Below are 26,290 nucleotides of genomic sequence, written 5' to 3'. Positions count from 1 at the left end.
TCACAGTTCTGGAGACTGGAAGTCTGAAATCAAGCAGCAAGCTTGGTTCCCTCTGACGGCTGTGAGGGAGGGATCTGTGAAGGATCCAGTCTCTCTTGGTGGCTTGTAGGGGTCCTTCTTCTCCCTGTGTCTCTTTCCTCTCTTCCTGTCTGTCCAAATTTCCTCTTTTGTAAGGACACCAATCACAGTAGATTAGGGTTCATCCTAATGACCTCATTTTAACTTGATTACCTTTGTAAAGATACTTTCTCTAATAACATTCTGAGGCACTGAGGAACTTCAACATAGGAATATTTTGAGGGGGTCACAATTCATCCCAATAACACTGTCCTTCTGAAAATTGTTTTAAAATCACATCAAAGAACCGCTGATCAGCAGGAGTCTCCTAGGACTATAAAAACAAAAAAGAAACGTTTTTGGGTATGAGATTGACAGCTGACCAAGGCTGGTGAAACATTTCCTTCCCAGTCAGAAGTCTGAGGGTCACTCCTGTCCCCATCCTGGGCCCAGCATCTGAAGCTCAAGTTCTCTCTGCCCTTGGAAGTAGAAGGTGCTCTACTCACTGCTAATTATACTGCCTGCCATTCCCTGAGGCCTTTAAAATATTTCTCTGACGATATGGAATCTGAGCTCCTGACTGATAAAAGCTCTGAGTTTCACAAGAGCTTGGTTCTCCAGGTACTTTTTCAGATCAGGCTAATATCTATGTGTCATCTATTCAGCCTCATTTAGGATGAAGCTCTATGATGAGGCCTAACTTTGGGTGTAAGGGGGACTTCTGCCCTAGGAGTGGGCATGGGCTCTTCCTTGGAGGTCCTACACTCCCTGGGATTCTCTGATCCCGTTCCAATGCAGATGTAATTGTCTCTCTATTCAACTGTCTTTGCCACTGGCCTATCTCTGTCTTGCTCACTGTGTCCCCTTAACAGCTGACACTGGGACAGCTGATCTTTCTGGACTAGTCAGCAAATCCCAACTGCTTGTGCCAGAAACCTGCCTCCTGAGACACAGCGTGGCTTTGGCAAACTGGGCCAACTGGGGCGGGGGAGGGGAGCCCAGGATATAGAAAGGGAGTCAGGGGAAGGGCTGCATATGAGGAAGTGTGATTGGGAGTTTAAGGAGGAGAAGCTGGTGGAAATGGACACAAAAGTCTTCCAGAAAGGGTCAGTGGACTCATTCGTTCTTTCATCCATTCATTCAACAACTATTTTTCAAGCACCTGCTATGTGGCAGACACTACACTGGGCACTAGGAATGATGTAGTGAATAAAATGAAATGCCTGTCTTCATGAGCTTACATTTTAGTGTGGATGGGAACAAAAATCAAATAAATTAATGCCCAAATCCTATGTCTAGCACGACACTATAAATATTTTACAATGAAACCCGAAGCAGGGCAAGGGTGTGCTCTTTTAGATAAGTCTAAAGGGAAGGCTCAGAAGAAATATTTTAGCAAAGACCTAAATGAAGTGATGGGGAAGCCATGTAAATACCTGGGGAAGAGCACGCTGGCCCATGGGAAGAGAAGCACAAAGGCTCTGAGACAAGTGTGGGCTGGCATCTCAGAGCCACAGAAGGAATCCAGTAAGGGGGAGACAAAGTCAGCAGCCCATGAGAGCAGCGCAAAAAGCTAACTCTCCTAGGGTTCATTTTTGTTTGGTTTGTTTGTTTTGCTGAAATGTATTGAAATCTTACATTTCAATGTATCAGATTTTAAGGACTTTAGATATATTAGCTCATTTATTTCTTTAAAAAACACCATGAGATAGGTATTATTATCATCCCTATTCTATTTTGTTTTAAAAATTAATTAATTTATTTTTTTGAGAAGGAGTCTAGCTCTGTCACTCAGGCTGGAGTGCAGTGGTGTGATCTCGGCTCACCACAACCTCCATCTTTGGGATTCAAGCAATTCTCCTGACTCAGCTTCCTGAGTAGCTGGGATTACAGGCGTGCATCACCACACCCGGCTAATTTTTTTTTTTTTTTGTATTTTTAGTACATATGGGGTTTCACCATATTGCCCAGACTGGTCTCGAACTTCTGACCTTGTGATCCGCCCACCTTGGCCTCCTAAAGTGCTGGGATTACAGGTGTGAGCTACCACGCCCGGCCTATCATCCCTATTTTATAAATGAAGAAATTGAGGCACAGACTGATTAAACAGCTTGCCCAAGCATATGGCTCATAAGTGATTGGGCCTAGATGCCCACTCCAGGCACACTCATAACCACTATACTGTCCTTAGATTTGAGCCTTAACCTTGTTAGAGCAGCTGTCACCCCATCGCTCCCTCATCTGTGTTTCCGGGAGGAGCTCTTTTTTCAAGGAGCTGCCAATACCCATTCATTCACTCAACAAAGGTTTGTTAAGCTCCACTATGTGTACATAACGGTGCTGGGTCCATGGGAGAAAGAAGTGAGGAAGACAGAGTAGTCAAGAAGACAAGTAAAGATCCACAGAGGAGGTAAACGCAGGATGCTATGAGGACCATATCCATGCTTGGGTAGGTCAGGAGTCACAGAGAAGTCTTTCTAGAGAAAGGTGATCTGCAGCCAGGTCATCCAATGCCCTGGGGGACAGGGCATGAATCAACCCTTTTCCCACCCCCTCTCTCACTGGGAGAACCTTGTGTGCAGCAAACCCCACAGCTGTCTGTATGCCCTGCCAGTGCATACCAATTGCCAACAAATCCACTCTTCATTGTCCACAAATCACCCAATCACTATTATTCTCCTTTCTAAAACATGCCTGCTTTCCTCCTACCCTCACACCCATCCCTAACCACTAATGGGATTGCAGGTGTTAGAGCAGCTAAGAAGTGGCAGCACTCTCCAAAGAAGAGTGCTGGAGAGCTGCAGCAGCTTTGAGGGATGTGTGTCAGGCTTTACTCCCTGGCTGAGAGAGGAGTTTGGATGCAGTAGCAACCCCCATGAAGTCCCAGCATGAGTGCAGCTGTGGCAGAGTGATGAAGGGTTGCAGAAGGCCATGCCTACTCATTGAACCAGTTCTAAAAGGGAGAAAAGCAGGAAGGAAGGAACCATGAGGCCTTGGAAGCACAAGAAAGGGAAAACCAACAGCTGGGCTCAGGAGAACCCCCGCAGCCTGGCCAGCCCTGAGGCCTTCTCTGCCAATAATAAATCTAGGGGTGCCGCAGCCCACAAACTCTGGCCCTTACTTTCTTCCTCAGAGGGGAAAAGGAAAGGTGAGGAAGTGGGTAGCTCTTAGAAGACTGTTTTGGTTTCTAAGTAAAAAAAAGCTGTTTTTGATGTCTGCCCAGAGATAGAGCCAGGTCCCAGGGGGCTGAATTTTGTGGTTCCAGTAAAAGGAGCGATGTTGACATGGAATTCTTGGATTGGCCTCATTTCATTAAAAATAAGCAGTCAAACCAAATGGGAAATGGAATTCAGCAGAGAAGCATGTGCTGACTCCCCCTCACCATCCCATCCTGCCCCACAAACTTGCCTTTCAATGCCAATCAGCACACAACTTAGGTTTCCTAACCAATGTTCTAGCATCAGGGATTTTGCTGGCAGGTCCTTGAGCTCACAGGATGTGCAGTTTGCTCCCAATGGGCTGTTTCTTAGCAGGGTCAGCCTGTGCTCATGACCTTGTCACTTCTCAGACTTCCTGTCCTTTAGTAGGGGGAAAAAAGTACAAGGCAAAGAGATGATTGGAACCAGACCAGCTGTCCTAAGAAGGTGTCCCAGAATCTGTAGACCTCTGTAGTTTCGGACTTGTAGTTCCTGCCTTCTTTGTCCTAGAGTGGGGCCTTAGGTGATCACTTTTCATAGCCTGCTTCTATGGTTAAAAGTCAGGCCAGGTTCCTGTGCATCAATCATTGAAGATGGAAGATGGATTTCCACCTACCAGCTCTGTGAGTTTAGACAACTTTCTTAACCTCTCTGTGTCTTGATTCCCTTGGCTGTCAAATGGAGACAAAACGCCCCTATTAGGTTTCTAAAAGGATTAAATAAGAACATATATATAAAATGGTGAAGACATGCTGTCCATACACATAAGCACTCTATAAATTGTAATGGTAATTATTGTTTTATTATTAATATCATATTAGTCAGCCAATGTATTAGCCAAGCTTCTTTTGATTATAAAGAGCTAAAATAAGAACTAAAATCTAGCTCAAGAGAAAGGTAGTGATGGGAAAGGCAGGGTGGTAGATTATTATAAGAGTACAAATTACCTCATGGGATAGGGGGTAGGAGATGAAGTTGAGTTTCAGGTGACTTGGAATCAGGAACCGAAAACCTGGTGCTAAGACTCTTTATTTTCCATCCTAGTGTGTCTTCTAGACCAGCGCTGTCCGATACAACCATCTGCAATGATGGAAATATTCTGTATCTGCAGAGAGGAACTGAGTTTAACATTTCTAATAATTTAAGTAAATTAATCTAAATATAAACAAATTAACTTAAATGATCATTTAATTAAAATTGTTATTTAAATAAAATATATATATTTTTTATTATGAGGCTACTGTATTGCCCAGCCCAGTTCCAGACCTTTCTCCTCCCTCCTCCTCTCTCCCCACCCCAGCTTCCTCTGCATCCTCATTGGCACAAAGCCTACCACAATTATGAGCTCTGCCTTTACCGCCTCACTTCTCAGACCAGGGTGCACTATCAACTCCAGAGCCTCTTGTTTTGGGTTCCAAAACCTAGGAGAGTAATTCGATTTCATTCATCTTCTCATGCCAGGCAGCAAATTAAAGGCCACTCTATGTAGGGAACTCTTTAGGGTCAGGGCTTCACTCTCAGACCCTCAGGTCATGGAGTTTTGTCCTGTCTCTACAAGGGCTGGATGGGGATCCCCCCCAGGAGGGGCTGAGTGGGGCAGGCAGCTCTGGTACACTGTGCTTTTCATCTCAGGATGGCAGTCATCCAGTGGTTGGCATCGATGGCCTGCTGGTTCAGGAACCGGACCGCTAAGGATAGGAAGTGTGACCATGCCTTTCCCGGCTTCTACAATGATTCAGGCCCTGTTTATGACGAAAGCCCAAAGATCTTTTGTTAACTGGTGAACCTTGGAGGAAGCTGACTGAGCATGGACAGCAGGCTGCCCAGGGTGCTCCATGGAGCCACATCTGAGCCTGTGGGTGCTCCTGTGACAGCTCAATGACGACAAACTGAAGAAAACACCATGTTTGAAAAAAATGTTTTTGTTTTCCTCCAGACTCCTGGAGGCACCAAGACAACACAGATTAATATTGGTGAGACAGAACAATGGCAGACTTGGGGACCTCTGTGTCACTGTCAGCTATTGGCTTCACCTTGTTGATTGAGCTTGACAAGCCTTCTCGCTCAAGCAACTGACTAGTGCCGGCAAACAGCTGGTATGTCTCGTCTTTGTTTTTAGGCCTTTTAATTGGTCTGATTCTTTGAATAAATGGAATCAACGGGTTGTTTAACTTATTAATCAAGCATCAAACCTTATTAAAGGGACAGCTACATGCCCCAAACTGTGCTTGGCTTTGTGGACAGATATAAAAATAAGATCCTTATTGAAAACTGAGGGTAGTAATTCCCACCTCTCATAGTCGTCATGAAGACGTGAAGACTGATTATAGAGCCAGAGAAGGAGGGAAGTGGGGTTTCTCATCCCTGCTCCCACTCCTGCCTGCTTTCCCACCCCGTATATGCTCTTTACACAGCAGCAGATTGATTGGTTGCATAAATACTCCATAAGGTCACATTCCTGTTAAAAACCCTCTAATGACTCCCTGTTGTACATAGAATAAAATCCATGCAAGATGGATGCAAGACCCCAACCCACCTCCATGACCCCAGTTCCTATAACTCTTTCCCTTTCTCACCCCACCATGGACACACTGGCCTCTGAGCACTCCACTCCTTTGCACCAAGCTCAGGCTTACCCTGGGCCTTTGCACTGACAGGTCTCTCCTCTTGGAATATTCTTTTCCTAGATGTTTTACACGGTTGGCTTTTCTTGCTATTCATTACACATCCTCAGAGAGTGCTTTCTTGATCATCCGATTGAAAGTATCTTCCCTGCCACTTTCAATCATACCCACCTTACTTTATTTTCATTCTGGAGCTTACTGTTCACGACCTGACATTCTCTGGGTGGTGGTGGTAGTTGTTTGCTTACTTTCCATCTTCCCCAATTAGAATAACCTCTTTAAAAAAATCATTAAAGCAGGACTTCATCTTGTTTGCCTTATAGTTTTGCAACTCCTAGAACTGCACAAAGCATGCATAGGTCCTCAGTTATTGTTTCATGAATAAATGATTGACTTAATGAGAAGACTGACTGATGGTTCAGAGCAGCAGTTTTGTAAAGATCTAGGGTTGCACATTGTGTTTAAATATATGGCCTAGAATTTTGTTTTTGAACAAAATAAAGGATTAGTCCTCTAATATTCCTGAGTGCAGGTTTGGACCTTTCTGGGCCTAAATTTTCTCTGCTATAACATGGTGGATTACCCTATCACCAACTGAATGTGGCTACTCAGAAATATGCCTGATTCACTTTTGAAAAATGCTTTGGAAAGACTAATTCTGGACGGAGTACAAAGCCAGAGACAGCCTTAGACTCGTGCTCAAACATCCAGTTGCTTCCTGAACTTCAGCATTTGGATGCTTTGCAGGCTTCTCCTACAGAATGTGTCTGAAACTCAGCTTCACGTCTTCCCTGCTCCACCCCAGACCCATTCCTCCTCCCTTGTTTCCTGTTCCCATGAGTGGCACAGTCACCCTTCCAGGGTAATGGCCAGAAACACAGGCCTGATTCTCAATGCCCATTTCTCTGTCTAACTTCATGCTGAATCAGTTGATTCCACCTCCTGCCATTTGAATCTAACCAGTTCTGTACTTTTCTCTCCATCCCCCTACACCATTGTCCAGGCCCCTTTTATTTCTTGCTTAGGTCACCGACACAGCTTCCTTACTAGTAACCTTGCCTGCATTCTTTCTAATTTCCAATCTATTCTCCACACTACAAATACCATTTAATTAAAAATCAAATCACAGCATCTTTTCTTCAGTGGTTTCCCAAGGCCCCTGAGTGAAAGTCAAAACTCCTTAACGGGGGTTATGAGGTCTTAACATTGCATACTTCATCCATCTCACTTCTTGCAACTTCCCTCTTCCACTTCATCCTTATCTTCTTTAAAAAAAATTTTTTTAAGAGATGGAGTCTCACCCTGTTGCTTAGGCTAGAGTGCAGTGGTGGAATCATAGCTCATTGCAGCCTTGAACATCTGGACTCAAAGGATCCTTCAGCCTTAGCCTGCTGAGTAACTGGGACTACAGGTGCACACAGCCACACCTGGCTAATTTTCAAATTTTTTTTTTTTTTGTACGCAAGGGGTCTCAATATGTTGCCCATGCTGATCTTGAACTCCTGGCCTCAAACAATCCTCCTTCCTTGGCATTTTAAAGTGTTAGAATTATAGGCATGAGCCATCCCACCTGGCCCCATTCTCAACTTTTTTTTTCTTTCCCAAATACTATGTGTCTTTTTTATTGTCAGCACTGTTATTCATGCTGTTCTCTCTGTCCAGATCCAGAACATTCTTGCCTGTCCCTTTGCCAGATGCCTAACAATGCCTTCATTCTTGCACAGGTGTCAGCATTTCAGGTCTCCAGCTCTGAGGCAAGTTTCCCTTCTCAGCAAACCATAAATAGTTGCTGACACTAGTGGTACTACTACAACTATTAATAAAATTAAGAGTGGTATTAGACTATAAGATAGCCACCTGGGTGTATTTCTTTTTCATAAAATAGACTGGAGGTTGGGGACTATTTGGGAGGTCATTTCTCCTTTTTTTTCCTCCAGTTTCACCATCCTTTGGGAGTGGTCTTGCCACCATGGTCCCAGATGGCTCACTACCACATCTAACATTCCAGCCATCCATCCCATACAATGGAAGAAATGGAAGTAAAGAGAGCAAGCCCCTTTCCCTTGCTCCTGGAGATAAAGCAATCTACGATTATAACAGAGAAGGGTAACAGGACAACTTGCCAATATTTATAGAGCACTGACGATGTGCCTTTTCTAATTCAACCCTCTCAATTACCCTATGGGGATACATACTGTTATTATCCCCACTCCCATTTTCAAGCAGATGATGTTTTATCAACAAGCTGACTTTGCAGATCTGAGAAATAATATGAAGGGCTGACCAGCCTGGGTGGACCATGTGATAGCAATTCTTGCTCAGAAAGGTTTCATGTGATGTGCACATGACTTTTATGTTTGTTAATAAACACAGCAAGGAATTCCAGCACTCCGTGTTCTTTTATAGCTATTATTTCAAATTTGGTGCTATGATGATCTAAATTATATGGGCATGTAGTTAAAGAGTCAAAAAGTTCTACATACTTTGGTTCAAATGTCAGTGATTACCTCCCTGTTCCCCACAGCTTCCCCAAACCTCCGCAGTGCAGTTTCCCATGGTCCAGAGACAACCACCTCCAGCATTTTTGCTGATTCATTTTGTTATTCACCTCGTATGGTGCTTATATTGCTACTTTGTGATTTCTTAGTTTAGATGTTATCTTTTGGCTTTGCACTGTGAAAGATGAGGATTTAGCTCTGCCATCAACCACCTACACCATGTGCAACATACAAATACACTTTCCCCTCTTCTCCATCTAATATAGATGTAACTCAATTTCAGCCAGAGCAGTATTTTTATAGCTGGTCATCTAGTACACTAGACTTGTTACTTTTCTCACACATTATTTTGCTTGTTTTCTTTGGAATTATTTTCTTATTTTTAAAGTTTGCAACCAGGCACAGTGGCTTACACCTCTAATCCCAGCACTCTGGTCGGGGGCCTGCTTGAGTCCAGGAGTTCGAGACTAGCCTGGGCAGCATACAACAACAACAAAAGCTAACCAGGCATGGTGGTGCGTGCCTGTAGTCCTAGTTATTCGAGAAGTTGAGGCAGGAGGATACCTTGAGCCCAGGAATTCAAGGCTGCAGTGGGCTGTGATCCTGCCACTACACTCCAGCCTGGACAACAGAACAAGACCCTGTGTCAGAAAAATAAATAAATAAATAAATAAATTGCTTCATTTTCTGTGTACTTATCTCTAAGTAAGCCTGAAACCTGTCCACCGTGACAGAAATACTTCCCCAACATTTCCAGATATATTTCGTATTCTATCAATTTCATCTTTTTGAGGCAATCTCTCTGGGGGCCTTCTAACTAGCTTGGATCTAGACAGGTGGCCTCTATGCTGGGTGCTCAGCTGTCACCCCGGGATCTCCGCACCATTGTCCTGGGCCTTCCCTGGGCCTCTCTCTTAGGTTGGAGTGCCTTACTTCTGGGTCTCATGTTTTCCTCTTGCTTGGAATATCTTTTCATTTTGGAGTATAAGAGGACAAGGGAGGGTTTTGTTTGTTTTGAGCTCATGGCACATGTTTAACTTACCATCTTTAATAGGAATTCTTAGCCTTATGTCAGAGATGAAGCAATTGAAGTTTAGGATTATTAAGCAACTAGCAAGTTGTCGAGTTGGCCTAGTAGGATATTTCTTGGGTCAGAGCTTCCGTCACACTGTTTTCTTATCTGTCTTCTCTGTTGAGCCATGAGCTCTCTTAAGGCAAGGACCAATCCCTCTGTTCCCTTTTGTATTGCTAGCAGCAGGCTGTCCTAGGCGCTCAGCTAAGGTTTCTTGAGTGGAATGTGTTGGGTCTGATTTTGGGGGAGATTGTTTATTCCATCCCAATGGAATAAAAATCCCAACATTTTGTTTTTAACCTGCCAAACCCAAATTATCCGTACTTGTTGTAATTATCTCCCACCGCGCCCCCTGCCCTCTGCTGTTTTGTGCTTGTTGTCATCTTAGAAGACAGATAGACATCAGCCTGCACCTGAAGTGGCTCACAACATTTCCATGGGAAGGTCTCGCCTTCATTCCTAAACCACAACATACACTTCCAATGTTTATTTTTGTGAGACACACAATAGAATAATCACAAAATTTTTTTTTTCCCTAAAGAACAACTTACTCAGGTTCTTTGAGTAAGGCAATGCTATATTTATGACTTCTTTTTTCCTGTTTTTAGGATACCTCATGGAAACTTGACAGAACAAAGGATTTATTTTTTATTAGGTTAAATCTGCATCTTGGGTACTGTTTGCTTGCTGCCCATTAAGTCTGAACATCTCAATTTGAAAAAAACCCACTCTGATTAATAAAAACAACCTGAAACAGATCCCTTTAGTGGGGTGACTCTGTATTATGTTAAAACATAATGTGACAAACACGGCTGCAGCGCCCTCCCAGAACCCAAACCTACCAAGCTAAAAATAGCCGTTGGTCTTTCCCTGTAACTCAAAAACAGGAACAGCATAACTTGTTTGCCTCATTATGTGTTCTGCACAGGGATCCAGCCCTCTCACGTCCTGGCTCTTACACACTTTCACAAATTCTAATCTGCACATTACAAATCCAACAGGCCTCACGGTAGGAAGTGAATTCTGCACAAACACAACTGCCCTAGGTCCTTAAACAATACACTGTTCACCCAGAGGCTCACAGGAGGGAATAATAACTTTAACCACTACTTAGAGGAGGCCTCTCTTAATATTTGCCTGGTTCTATGGGCATGAAGATAGGCATGCTATGTGTGTTAACCTTTTCCATCCTTACCATCCATGAGGGTAAATCTTATTAGTATCCCTATTTTATAGATGAAAGACATGAAGCCTCAGGAGATAAAAGAACTTGCCCACACTCACCCAAGACAGTGCAGGAGTGGTGGCCAAACCCAGCTGGCTTTCACATTAATGAGCATCACACCAAACTACCTCACTTGTACTCCCATAACGCCATGGCCAGGTGAGCTGGAGCTCCACTTAGAAGTGGAGGGAGATGGGCTGGGCATAGTGGCTCACACCTGTAATCCCAGCACTTTGGGAGGCAGAGGCGGGTGGACCACCTGAAGTCAGGAGTTTGAGATCAGCCTGGTCAACATGGCGAAACCCCATCTCTACTAAAAATACAAAAGTTAGCCAGGCGTGGTGACACATGCCTGTAGTCCCAGCCACTTGAGAGGCTGAGGCAGGAGAATTGCTTGACCCCGGGAGGCGGAGGTTGTAGTGAGCCGAACTCCCGCGATTGCACCCCAGCCTGGTGATGGAGTGACACTCTGTCTTTAAAAAAAACAAAAAGGTAGAGGAAGATGAAAGAATGTTTAACTCTAACTACTATTGGCCCATGAGAATAAAGGCAGAAGCTATAGATGCTCAGAGTTGGGAGGGATTATGTAGATCGTCTATCCTTGGCTATCTTTCTTTCTGCAGCAGATCTGACAAGTTCCCACCCAATTCCTTGGGAAAATCATTGGCTTTGGATTCTTGACCCTCTGTGGAGGGAGAGGGAGGGCAAGTGGAAGTGGAGTGAGCCAGTAGAAAGGAAAACAGCGCTGCAGGACAAAGGAGGAGATTCTTACAGAAGTGCTCCCCAGGAGAAGGCAAGATGGGAGAAAGAAGTTGGCCTGAGAGGGGAGCAGACTCATGCCCTCTGGAGAAACAGGAGGAAAGGTCTGCATGTGGGCACAGGCCGAGTTAAGTTGGAAGTTTTGTTAGTAAGAAGATGAAGTGGTTTCTAAGTGGTTGTTTCTCTTTTTCTCAGTGAACTGCAGGTGAAGGTCATCAGCTACAAGTGAGGAAAGGAGAGGAGATACAGGAAGCTTGAGAAGAGAGAGGGTGTGAAGAGTTTTAAAAGTGAGGATACTGAGAAAGTGTTTGTCCATCAGTGGCTTGAGATTTGTGTCCATGCATGTCAAAGGATCCCATCATGATCAGTGGATTCTGCAAAAACATGCAGCTGCTTGGGTGCAAACATGATAGCTGGAAAGCTGGAGCTTGGCATGTGAGGTTGTTAGAGTTTGCAGGGCAGTGGTTGTAAGAAAGAATCATGACTCTAAGCTGGGTTGAGAGTGAGGTGTCTGATGAAAAAGTGGTAGCCCTGATAATAATTGAAGATCTCTATGAGATCTGCATACGTATTGCACTGGAGGACCAGCAAAAGTGAGCTGGGAGTAGAGGCTGGTATACTTGAGGTTGCAATTTCAGAGGTGGTGCATTTAGTGTGGTTTACAATATAGAAGGGCATGACCAAGGAAAAAGATAGCTAGGTGGGTGGGGCAAGAGGTCATCAGTATGAGCTGGCTGAAGAACAAGCAGCCGAGATATTTGATGGATAAGCCATCTGAATGTTGAAGGAACCAAGAATAGTGGCAATTGAAGGAAATGAGATGATGGTAAAGTCATTCACGAAAGGAGTGAGACAGGGTGGGCAGGAGATGGCAGCAACTCAGAGGCGTAAAGTCCAATGACATACACTTCAAAGGAAGAGGGGTTGAGGAAGGGAACAAATGGCTTGGAAGTGGCAAACGGAGGTCAGGCACACACCTGTCCCATCTCCAGGTACACGGGCAGGGTATGAGAAGAACAAAGAGCCAACCTGCTGTTAAGTAGCTGTAATGGAAGTTTTAGGACAAATCCAGGCACTAGACGGGGTAAGAGGTGAGGGAAACATTCTGAGAAGGGATTAAGAATACAGAAGAGGAGGAGACTGCTGAGAGGCTGGGCAGTGAGGGGGCGGCTGGTTCAGATTACCAGATGTGCAGAGCCACCATGGGGCTAAGGGTTGGAGTGATGCCAGATGACTTGGGATGGGAACTTGACCTTCTGGAGGTGACTGAGGTGAACAGGGAGGTGGGACATGATGGGATTAGTGCTGCTGATCTCATAAGAATCTGGTTTTGTAGCAGTAAGTTTAATAACATCTGTTTATTTCACTTCTCTGATTGCAACCCTTTACTCGCTTCTCATTGCCCTTTGGATCACGTTCAGACTCCTCAGCACTATCAACAGAGCCAAGCATGGTCTGGTCCTTCCTACCTCCCCAGCCTCACCTCTGAGTCTGCCACAGCATTGAACTGAACCCAATTGCAAGTTTCTCTTGCTCTCTTAGTATTTCAGGCAATACAGCATAGTGGTTAAGCACAATGATTCTGGTTCCAGACAATCTGGGTTTGAAACCTAGCTTTATCACTTTCTCACTATATGACCTGGGGCAAGGTATCTGACTACTCTGAATCTGAGTTTTTTCATTTGCAAGATGGGGTAAATAATAGGACCTACATTAGAGTGTGGTATACTTGCAAAAGCACTTAGATCTGTCTATCTGTCATGTGGGTTAGTTGTAATAGTCATTCCCTCCACATGCCATCCTCTTAGCAGGGAATACGCATACCATTTTTGCTGTCCCTCTCCACTTCTCCCTCTACCCACCTACTCAAGGGTCACCTGAGACATCCCTTCCTGAAAGTTTTCCTTGGTCTCCTAGAGGGGACACAGGCTCCAGCACTGCATTCCTGTAGCTGCCTATTCCCCCATAATACCACTGTGTCCTTGTTGGATGCAACCTTCCAGGTTATTTACCACTCTTCTCAGGGCCTACCATTCTTCCCAGCATACAGTAGGTGCACATAAATGTTTGTCCAAATGTTATCAGATCTGCTACAGAAAAGATACCCAAGAATAGACAACCTTCACAATCCCTCTCAACTCAGAGACCCTATAGTTTGTCAAATGATAGAATCAATGGATGACTCCTCCAGAGAGAGGGACAGTGGGTCCCAGGCTGAAGGGGTGTGGGGCTCTGCAGACATTTGTGGAGCACAAACAATGTCATCTCAGCCCAGATCTGCCTCAGCACACAGTAGGCCAACCCTCTATCTATACACAGAGTTTGTTTCTGTAGGGAGACTTTCATAGCTTCTATTGCTCTTTTTTAAAAAATTGAGTGTTAATTTGGGAGTGAAAAATATCTGCAAAAATATCTCTGAACTCCCTTCCAGCTCAAAAAGTTGCAGTCAACTCAGCAACACTCAACCTTTGCATATGAGGACCCTGAGGGATAGAATTTATTCCTTTAGGATCTATTGATTCAGATATTGACAAAAGTTTTTATGAAGTCAGTAGCACAAGCCAAATGAATTTTATTCATCTATAAGCATACGAAACATGATATATGCATATTGCTTATGAGAAACATATTTTTTCAGTCCACAGGCAATTCTTGGTGTGCATGTGGACTCAGGGCCTGCCTGCCATACTGAGATCACCAAGGGCAATGTTCCCTGGGTTAGAAACCTGAAACCAGGCCTATCCGTAGTTTCTAAAGACTCTGTTTTCCAAGGGGGTTGTATTAGTCTGTTCCCATGCTGCTAATAAAGGCATACCTGAGACTGGGTAATTTATAAAGTAAAGAGGTTTAAAGGGCTCACAGTTCCACATGGCTGAGGAGCCCTCACAATCATGGCGGAAGGCAAAGGAGAAGCAAAGACACATCTTACATGGTGGCAGGCAAGAGAGCTTGTGTAGGGAAACTCCCATTGATAAAACCGTCAGATCTTGTGAAATTTATTCACTATCATGAGAAGAGTATGGGAAAAACCGCTCCCGTGATTCAATTTTCTCCACCTAGCCCTGCCCTTGACATGTGGGGATTATTACAATTCAAGGTGAGATTTGGGTGGGGACACAGAGCCAAATCATATCAAGAGGGAATAAAGGCCCATGGCTAGTTCCAGAGGCCTGACCATGAGAATGATGGCTGCCTCTCAAATTTTGGCTCAGATTGAACAACTCACCTTGACCTCTGATGCTGCAGGGTTGCTGCCCAACACTCTTGCAGTGGCTTGTTTCAACAGATGTGGAAAGGACCAGAACCACTGCAGCCTGACTGCAGACAAGCACTGTCTGAGCTAGGGTCAGCTTTCTGTTATGGCAGAGAGAGAGCTTGAAGAGAAAGCATAAACTAAGAAGCAGCCTCTGGGATGAAAAAGTCTAGCGGTCTCTTACTGACAGGCCTAAACCAATCTGTTGGTTTAACAACTGTCAGCTTCTCTTGATCAATATCAGTAGCCTCCAGTGATCAGAGGTAGATGGGGTGAGGTGGGGCCATACATCCTGTCCTGTTAACCTTGCTACCTGGAGGTATGTTGTTATGAAGTCAGGTCTCAGACCAAATTCTGCCAGTCTTGTATTTATTGGCAAGTTAGGCACAAAAACCACGATCAATTCTTTTAAGTGTGGGAAGAAGGGAGTCCCACAGTCACCCTGCAGGAAATATTCACTCCAAGAGAGACCAATCGACCAGGTACCCAGGTCAGCATAAAAGTCCTGTGGGAAGAGGGAAGCATGGAACTCAGGGGGCTTAGGACCTTGAGGGTACAAGTCTGCTGAATTTTTTTAATGTTCATACCCTGTTGTGCAAAGAAGCTGAGCTGCGAAGTTTTTCTAGCTAAGCTACCTTCAGCACTGCTCTTTCTCCAGCAACGAATACTTATTTTTGACATTCCCCTGATGCTAATTAATGAACTCCTAGTGTAGATTTTTATATTTGAAAAGCTTCAAGCAGTCTCCTCTAGAGTGTGGATTTCTGAGTAGGGTACTTTGAATATCACCTAACTACCTTGAGATTGTATATTAAAATTACTATACACATTCATATTATACTTTTCCAAAAATGCATATTTTTAAGCAAATTGTCACACAGGCAAAATGATGGAAACACAAAGATGAAAGGGACCTGAGAAACTCTCTAGTCCAGCCAGGTTTTTTCGTTCATTTATTCATCCGTTCATACAACAGTTTTGGAATACCTATATTATGCCAGGCACTGTTGCAGGTACTGGGATTAGCATGGTGAACAGGAAATAAAGTCCCTGCCATTCTGGAGTTTCCATTCCGGTGGGAAAGGCTAATGATAAATAAAGAAAATATAGATATATTATTTAATGGCTGGTGGTGATAGTTTCTATGAAGAAAAAGCAATGTCAGGGCTGACATAGCTCTGTTGAATAGAAATACAGTCATGCATCACTTAACAACAGAGATACATTCTAAGAAATGTGTTGTTAGGTGATTTCATCATTGGGTGAACATCACTGAATATACTTACACAAACCTGTATGGTGTAGCCTACTGTAGACCTAAGTCATATGGTGTAGCCTATCACTCCTAGGCTACAAACCTGTACCGCATGTCACAGTATTGAATCCTGTAGGCCATTGGAACACAATGGTAACTATTTGTGTCTGCAAACAAATCTGAAAACAGAAAAGGTACAGTAAAAATACAGTATAAGAGATAAAAAATGGTACACCTGTATAGGGTACTTGCCATGAATGGCGATTGCAGGACCAGAAATTGCTCTGGGTGAGTCAGCGAGTGAGTGGTGAGTGAATGTGAAGGCCTGGGACACTACTATACACTCCTGTAGACTTTACGAACACTGTACACTTAGGCTACACTAAATTTAAAAAAGCATATTTTTGTTTCTTTCATAATGAATTAACCTTAGCTTACTGTAACTTTTCTATTTTATAAACTTAATTTCTTAAAACCTTTTTGGCTCCTTGTAACAACGTAGCTTAAAACAGAAACACATTGTGTGGCTGTTCGAAATTTTTTTTTTTTTTTTGGCTTTGTATCATTATTCTATAGGCTTTTTTTCTATTTTAAACCTTTTTTTTGGAACTTTTAAAACTTTATATTTATTTATTTATTTATTTATCTATCTATCGAGACGGAGGCTGGCATGTTGCCCAGACTGGAGTGCAGTTATGCAATCTTGGCTCACTGTAACCTCTACCTCCTGGGTTAAGCCAGTCTCTTACCTCAGCCTCTGGAGTAGCTGGGATTACAGGCACCCGCCATCATGCCCAGCTAATTTTTGTACTTTTTGTAGAGATGAGGTTTCACCATGTTGGCCAGGTTGGTCTTGAACTCCTGACCTCAAGTGATCCACCTGCCTCAGCCTCCCAAAGTGCTGGGATTATAGGCATGAGCCACTGCACCTGGCCTACCTTTTCAACTTTTCAATTAAAAACTTAGACATGAACACATGCATCAGCCTAGGTGTACATGGGGTCAGGATCATCAGTATCACTCTTTTTCACCTTCCTATCTTGTCCCACTGGAAGGTCTTCAGGGGCATGGAGCTGTCATCTCCTATGAGAACAATGCCTTTTTCTAGAATACTTACTGAAGAACCTGCCTGAGGCTATTTTACAGTTGATTTTAAAATATGTATAAGTAGAACCAGTACACTCTGAAATAAGAATAGTATAGTGAGTGCACAAAGCAGTAACAGTCATTATTGCCATTATCAAGTGGGTTATGTATGCCACAGAATTGTATCTGCTATACCTTTATACATCTGGAAGTGCAGTAGGTTTGCTTATCCCAGCATCACCACAAACGTGTGAGTAATGTGTTGTACTGCAACTGCAACTGTCACCAGGGTATACGTGGTGCTTTGTTGACCAAAATGTCATTATGTGGTGCACGACTATGCAATGAAAGCCACTTATGTTCATTTCAAATTTCCTAGCAGCCATATTTAAAAGAGTACAGAGAAAGAGGTGAAATTAATTTTATTGATGTACTTTATTTAACCTAATACAGCATATCCAAAATATTATCATTTCAACATGTAATAAATATAAAAATTATTAATGAGATATGTTACATTGTTTTTTTTTTGAAACAAAGTCTTTGAAATCCAGTGCATGCCTTATCCTTACAGCACATCTCCATTTGGACTAACCACATTTCGAGTGCTCAGTAGGCACAGGTGGTCAGTGGCTACTATGTTGGATAATAGACGGTTAGTGAGTGAAAGGACAATGGTCATATTTTAGACAGGATGATCAAAGACTGTGTCTCTGAGGAAGGCGACATTTGAATGCAGGTCTGAACAAAGTCAAGGAGCAAGCTGTCTGGGTATCTGGAGAAGAGAGACTACAAAGAACAAAGGCTGAGCAGTGGGAATAAATTTGGCATGACAGAAAAATAGCAAGGTGGCTATTTGTGGCCTCGACTAGTTATCCCCTTTGCCCTTCTCCTTTCCTTACCTTCTCCTTGGAATGCAGATGCAGAGCCTGGAGGTGCAGCAGCCATCTTTCAACCCTGAGGACAAGCGGATGCTCTGGAGTTAGACTGTCCCCATCCAATCCCGGGTCTGCTTTTGCTAGCTATTTCATTGCTTCTCAAACTATCAGTGGCAAAGAAGCAGTTGTTTTCCCCCAATCCACTGCAGATCAATACTTTTGTAAAATAAAATAAGGCAAGTTACTTAAAAAGAATGAAGTTTTAAAAAGAAATGAACACATGAAATACAAGGCCAACTTAAAAAAAGTTTATTCAACCGACATAAAATTACTCTATCAAATTGCTAGAAAACACTTACACTAAATTTCTGTACTCATTTTTCAGCAGACCACTGACAAGCAGTTATGTCCAAGGTCAAAACTTCCAGGAACACTAAGTTAGTTATATTACTGTAGGTTAGTTTTTTAACCCATCTAAGCCTCAGTATCCTAATTTGATAAATGGGAATTAGTATCTCTTTCAGAAGCTTTTTTTGCTGTTGTTATGGATTAAATATACAAACCCCTGTGAAAGCTAGCCCAGCGATGTCATTAAATGTTAGCTATTACTAGTTATCACATACTTGTCTCCCCAGTTGGCCACAAGCCCCATAAGGACAAGGACAACTTTTTAAACAGAATACTATGTGGTGCCTGCACAGTAGATATGCAATAAACTATGGTGGAATTATTGAAAAATGCTTTGAAATCCTTAGGTAAAGGTATTTGAAAATAACCTCTACAACTTTCATGTACTCATTCATTCATTTCCAATGCAGCATAATGAAAGGATAACAATTTTGGACAAGCCCTAATTTCAATTATGGTTTCTTTGACTCACTATTGGGCAAGCCACTTTACCTCTTTGAACTTCAGTTTTCACATCTCAAAAATAAATAATAGTCATTCTATTGGGCTGTTGTAAGGACTAAATGAGATAATACATGCAAAATACCATGGTGTCCTTAAATGGAAGCTATTGTTCCTGCTCTGCAGAGAGGGCCTGTTAGTGCAGATAGCTGTGCTGAGTGCTGACCAGGACAGAGCCTGGCATTTCTGGCTTGGTGAGCATTCCTGAACCTTTTATTGGCAGCACTGGAAGGTTCCAGCAGCTGGGAGCAAACTAGCACCAGTGTCCAGCAGAGACATAAAAATTGGGGCCCCACCCCGTCAGGCCCTGTTCAGGCCCTGCCCTTCCTAGAGGTTAATTTTAAACACTCCATGTGACTGTGGGTGGTGAGAGGTGTCTGCTTTGAAGTCAGCAGTTGCACCCAAAGTCCTTTCTGCTTTAAAAAAAAAAAAACAAAAAAACTCAAACCTATCCCAACTTGGCCTGCCATTCTAAACAAAAAAAGTCTGACAGTGCTCACCACTTCTTTAGGGCCAGAGGTATAGAAACTCTCTCTAAGAATGCAAGGTCCTGAGGGAGAGTCTAAGGTACTTGGGCCACAACCCCTTAACTAATACAGCGTATGTGCCAAACTCTCTCATTTGAGCCTTACAACACTGCTTGGAGGTAGACTAATGTATGTGTCTTTTTATTAGTTTATTTTAAAAATTGTTAAAATGCATACAGCATAAAATTTATCATTTAACCCCCCCTTTTTTTTTTTTGGAGACAGACTCTCTCTCTGTCACCCAAGCTGAAGTGCAGTTCCGCCTCCTGGGTTCAAGTGATTCTCACGCCTCAGCCTCCCAGGTAGCTAGGATTATGGGTACCCACCATTATACCTGGCTTATTTTTGTATTTTTAGTAGAGACAGGTTTCACCATGTTGACCAGGCTGGTCTTGAACTCCTTGCCTCAAGTGATCCATCCGCTTCGGCCTCCCAAACTGTTGGGATTACAGGCATGAGCCACTGTGCCTGGCCCATTTAAACATTTTTAAGTGCATAGTACATTGTGAACTGTACATTCACTGTTGTCATCCATCTACCTCTAGAACTCTTTGCAGCTTACGAAACAAACTCTAGACCTATTAAACAACAACTCCCCATTCCCCTCTTCCCCCAGCCCCTGACAATTACCATTCTTCTTTCTGTCTCTATGAATTTGAGACCTCACGTAAGTAGAATCATGTAGTAATTGCACTTTGACTTATTTCACTTAGCTTAATGTCTTCGGTATGCACCCAAATTGTAGCATGTATCAGAATTTCCTTTTTTTTTTTAAAGCTGTATACTACTCCATTGTGTGTCTATATCACATTTTGTGTATCCATTCATTCATTGATACATACCTGGGTTGCTTCCACCTTTTGGCTATTGTAAATAATGCTGCTATAAACATGGGTAAACAAAAATCTCTGAGACCCTGCTTTCAATTCCTTTGGGTAAATACCCAGAAGTTGAATTGCTGGATGATACAGTAATTATTTTCATTTCTTTCTTTCTCTATTTTTATTTTATTTATTTATTTTATTTTATTTTGTTTTATTTTATTTTTTTGAAACGGACTCTCACTCTGTCACCCAGGCTGGAGCGCAGTGGTGCGATCTTGGCTCACTGCAACCTCCACCTCCCAGATTCAAGCGATTCTCCTGCCTCAGCCTCCCAAGTAGCTGAGACTACAGGCATGCACCACCACTCCTGGCTAAGTTTTATACTTTATTAATAGAGATGGGGTTTTGCCATGCTGGTCTGGCTGGTCTCAAACTCTTGACCTCAGGTGATTGGCCCACCTTGTCTCCCAAAGTGCTGGGATTACAGGTGTGATACAGAATTACTGCATGGGCCCAGTAATTCTTTTCTAAAGTTTTTGAAGAACCACCATACTGTTTTCCATAGTGGCTGCACCATTTGTATTCCCACCAACAGTGCACAGAGGTTCCAATTTCTCTACTTCCTTGCTGACACTTGCTATTTCCTGTTTTGTTTTTTGATACAGCCATACTAGTGGATATGAGATGGTACTCACGGTGGTTCTGACTTTATGGTTTATTCGTTTTTAATCACCATTTTGCAGAAGGTAAAACCAAGACTTAGAAATATGAGATAACCTAGCCAAGGTCACTAGCTTAATATGCAGAGAGGCCAGCCTACACTCTACTCTGTTCCTGGGGCAGTTCTAGATCTGAGCCGCTAAAGCCCATGGGCCTAGAATGTGGCCCGTGCTGTCCCCAACCAACCTCTCCCCCATGTCTCCTGCCAGCCCACCCTCCACCTATCCCATTCTACAAACATCTGTGGAGGCAGCAGGGAGAAATGGGTAAGCCTGAGGACTCTGGAGCCTGACCACGTGTTCTCAGCAAGCGTGGCTCTGGAACTCACACTGGCTATAGAATCAAGTCAAGTCAAGTCACAAACCTTGCTATGCCTCATATTCCTCATCTGCAAAAAGTGCTTGATAAGAGCACCCGACTTGTAGGGCAGCTGTGAGGAGCAGATGAAACACAGGTAAAGAGAATCCTTATCACAGTCACCTGCAGAGCTTTAGAGAATGCTGCCTGTCATGAGCCCCAGCATAGAAGGTGACACTAGGCCTGGGAGGTTCAACCAGGAACCCAGCATAGAGACAGAGTCCCTGTCCTCCTGCAGCTCCCAGCCCAGTGTGGGAGACAGACCTTCACTGAATATTTACAACAATCTGTGCTCAGCAGCAGTGGTGAGAAGTGCTGAGAAGGACTGGTCTTTCTTACAGTCTCTGGGAACAGGACAGCTTCTGCCCTGGTTTTCATTCCTGCCAGGCTTCCATTTATATAACAGGTAAAACAGCAACTCTGGGTCCTACATCATGGAACTGAAGGGAAAAGGTGAAAAGATTTGCTCCAGTATTTGCATTTTAAAATTCTAAACTCCTCGTTGGCTAATTTGGAGTGTTCTAAACTCATAATCACCTTTAATTCTTAAAGTAGAATTAACTGACTCTTTCTTTTAGACAAACATAACTGTGAGCAGTTTTTAAAATTATTTTCATTAAAAAAAAAAATACTTGAGTGTGAAGTCCTAGCCAGAGCAATCAGGCAACAGTAAGAAATAAAGCACATCCAAACTGGAAAAGAAGAAGTCAGACTGTCTCTGCCAACGATATGGTCTTATACCTCGAAAACCCTGAAGCCTCCTGAAAAAGACTCCTAGATTTGACAAATGAATTAAGTAGCGTCTCAGGTTACAAAATCAATGTACACAGATTGGTAGCACTGCTAAATGCCAAGAATGACCAAGGTGAGAATCAAATCAAGAACTCAATCCCATTGACAATAGCTGCAAAAAACAAACAAAAAAACAACTTTAGGAATATACTTAACCAAGGAAGTGAAAGAGCTCTACAAGGAGAACTACAAACCACTAATGAAAGAAATCATAGATGACACAAACAAATGGAGAAAATCCCATGCTAATGGATTGGAAGAATAAATATCATGAAAATGACCATACTGCCCAAAGTGATCTTCAGATTCAATACAATTCCTAACAAAATACCAACGTAATTTTTCACAGAATTAGAAATCATAATCCTAAAATTCATATGGAACCAAAAAAGAGCCAAAATAGCTGGAGCAACCATAAGCAAACAAACAAACAAACAAAAAAACAAAAAAACAAATCTGGAGGCATCACACTACCAGATTTCAAATTCTACTACAAGGCTATGGTAATCAAAACAGCATGGTACTGGTATAAAAGAAGACGCACAGAGAACAGAATAGAGAACCCATAAATAAAGCCAAATTCCTACAGCCAACTGATCTTCAACAAAGCAGACAAAACCATACCCTGGAAAAAGGGCACTCTATCCAACAAGGGGTGCTGAGAAAATTGGATAGCCACACACAGAAGAAAGAAACTAGATCCTTATCTCTTGCCATATACAAAAATTAACTCAAAGTGGATTAAAGACTTAAATGAAAGACCTGAAACCGTAAAAATTCTAGAAGGAGAAAACCTAGGAAAAACACTTCTGGACATTGGCTTAGGCAAAGAATTTATAACTAAGACCCCAACAGCAAATGCAATAAAACGAAAAATAAATAAATGGGACTTAATTAAAATAAAAAGCTTCCGCACAGCAAAAGAAATAATCAACAGAGTAAATAGACAACCTACAGAATGGGAGAAAATATTTACAAACTATACATCTGACAAAGGACTAATATTCCAAATCTCTAAGGAACTCAAATCAGCAAGAAAAAAAATGAAGAATCCCATTAAAAAGTGGGCAAACAACCTCAACAGATATTTTTCAAAAGAAGATATACAAACGGCCAACATCACTAATTATCAGGGAAATGGAAATTAAAATCACCATGAGATACCACCTTACCCCATTTAGAATGGACATTATCAAAATTAAAAGAAAACTAGATGGTGCGGATGTGGTGTAAAGAGAATGCTTATACACTGTTGGTGGGAATGTAAATGTGTACAATCTCTACGGAAAAAAGTATAGAGATTTTTCAAAGAACTAAAAGTAGATCTACCATTTGTTTCAGCAATCCCATTACTGGGTATCTACCCAAATGAAAATAAGTCATTATATAAAAATGACACCTGCACTATATGTTTATTACAGCACAATTCACAGTTGCAAAGATATAGAATCAATCTAAGTGCCTATAAACCAATAAGTGGATAAAGAAAATGTGGCATATCTACCATGGGATACTACTCAACCATAAAAATAATGAAATAATGTCTTTTGCAGCAGCTTGGATGGAACTGAAGGCCATTATCCTAATCAAAATAACTCAGGAAAGGAAAACCAAATACTGCTTGTTCTCACTTATAAGTAGGAGCTAAGGCATGGGTATGCAAAGGCATACAGAGCGGTATAATGGTCATTGGAGACTCAGAAATGGGGAGGGTGGTAGGCAGGTGAGAGATTTTAAAAAATCACCTATTTGGTACAATGTACACTCCTTGGGTGACAGGTATACTGAAACCAAGACTTGACCACTTTATAATTCCTCTATGTAACCAAAAACCACTTGCACCCCTAAAACTATCGAAATAAAAATAAATAAAAATTAAAATACTAAAAAAATACTCAAGTGATGCCTTTGAAGAGTACAAACAAGGCATTGAGGGGAGGATTTGAGGGTTTATGGAGATCATCATCTGAATACACATCAGCTCTGTGAAGGCAGAATTTTGTGTCTGCGTGGCTCAACATTTTACACCCAGGGTATATATAATAATATGGGCATAATAAATAGTGCAATAAATAATTGCTGAATGAAGGGGCTCAGCCAACCAGTATTTCTAGCACCTATTACATACCAAGCGGTAGCATTATTGACTGACATTATAAAAACATCCACTTATTTGGGTACCATGTGTTCAGCACAAACAAATCTAAGCCATACAACTCCATGAGGTAGGAAGTATTATCCCCACACGGGCAAATAAAGAACCTGAATTTCGAGGACATTATTAAGTGTTTGGCCTCAGTTCTCATAACCAGTAAGTGGCAGAGTCAGCATTAGAACCTATGTCTCTCTCATGCCATCACCGAACTTGCTGGACTTCTCAACTCTGCTTGCTTCCTTGTGTATCATTAACCCCTATTCATGCAGGTCAGCTTGTGCTGAGGAGAAAGGAATGAGCATTGTACCTTTTTCTTCTCTCAATCAGTTTAGAGAGGTGCACACATTTTTTTTTTCCTCCACTCATAAAGAATCTCAGGATTCAAGGGCTGGAAGAAAATGTGGAAAATTCTTCTCTTGGTGCTGAAGGCTTGAGTGGAATTTGCAGAAGCCCCTTCCGGGAGCTCTAACTAGCTCTTTGGTAAGTGCAAGGGGGCAGAGTCTGCCCTTGCCTGCCTGTCTGCCTACCTGCCTTCCTGCCTGCCTGCCTGCCTGCAGTCATTGCTGGCCTTGCTAATTACATCCCCTTTCATCTAAGGAGCTTCAAGAGCCTTTCTCCACTTAACTTGTTAATCTTCGCCCCATCCCTCTGATGCAGATGACAAGCTTAATTAGTCCTAGACAGAGACAACACAGAGCCAGGAGACAGTGGCAGAGCCAAAAGAAAAACACTGGATAGCTTATTCCTCCTCTCCTGGCTCATTGTCTCGCTTACTGAAAAATGTGTTTTCAGCTTTGTTTTGAATTGGCTTCTGCCCTATATTTTGGTAGCCCAATTCTAAAAATCAAGCCTAGTCAATTTGACTCTTAATGCACACATTTGGCCTGAAGTCAGGAACAGCCCCATTGGGCAAGGGCAAGGTGATGGGAGGAGCCCTAATCCCTATCCCTGCCAGTCACACCCACAGGAAGTCCCAGCGTTCGACAACATTCATTCAATAAAGATTTGCCGAGCACAGCCAGGTACTCTTCTGGGCACTGGGATTCCATGAAGGACACAGTAGAAAAACATCACTGCCTTCATGTAACTTGCTTTCTGATGTGGTGAGACAGGAAATAAGAATGCTAAATAAATTGTGTAACCTGTTAGAAAGCAATATGTTCTATGAAAAAAATAAATGAGAGTAGGTGAGATTGGAGGTGGGAGGGTGATTACAATTTTGAATAAGATGGCTAGCAGTGGTGTGCTGGTAAATGCTTAACAACTGGCTTTCTGCGGGAAAAAAGCCCTGATTTGTAGCAATGGCCAATTTCAATGGTGGAAATATCCTTGCCATGGAAGATCAAAGCTGTAAATTTTATTTATTTATTTAGAGACAGGGTCTTGCTCTGTTGCACAGGCTGGAGTGCAGCAGTGCGATCGTAGCTTACAGCAGCCTTGAACTCCTAGGTTCAAGTGATCCTCCCACGTCAGCCTCTACCTGGGCTGGGACTACAAGCACACATCACAGTACCTGGCTTATTTAAAGCTATGAATTCAACATCATTAAATGGGAAATTGGGAGTGCACATTAGCACAGTATTATGTAGTATACCTACCATACGGATGTAGTAGATGTAAATAACCTCAAGTGTAGGTAATAGTAAAATGTAAAATAATTAGGCAATGAGGTGTTTCGAGTATGTTTAAAACCTGGGCTGCTAATACAATTTATTTAGTTATAAATTCACAGAATTTAGTTTTCACTAATGTCTGTGTTTACTCACCAGCTAGCACATTTCCTGGAAATTTAACAATCAGCTCTTGTGAACTGGGACTAGCCAGCCCTGGCGTACCACTGGTGATTACGGAAGGCCTTGCTGCGAAAGGGACATCTGAACAGGAACCTGAAAGAGGTGAGGTGAAGGAATAAGGCCTGGGGACATCTGGGGACCAGCACTCACTGGGAAAAGCACTTGCCTGGGAAAAGCAGCATCTCAGGCTGGTGTGTCCACATATCCATGCTCTTGTCCTTGCTGTGCCGAGCCTGGACAATCTCTGTCCTCCTGATATGCTTAATGACAGCCTTCAAGGCCAGACTTCCAGAGGACTGATAGCGTAGA

This window comes from Piliocolobus tephrosceles, chromosome 1 (assembly GCF_002776525.5).
Source record: "Piliocolobus tephrosceles isolate RC106 chromosome 1, ASM277652v3, whole genome shotgun sequence".
In the NCBI taxonomy this organism is placed as follows: domain Eukaryota; kingdom Metazoa; phylum Chordata; class Mammalia; order Primates; family Cercopithecidae; genus Piliocolobus; species Piliocolobus tephrosceles.
Note: the sequence above shows the minus strand (reverse complement) of the source record.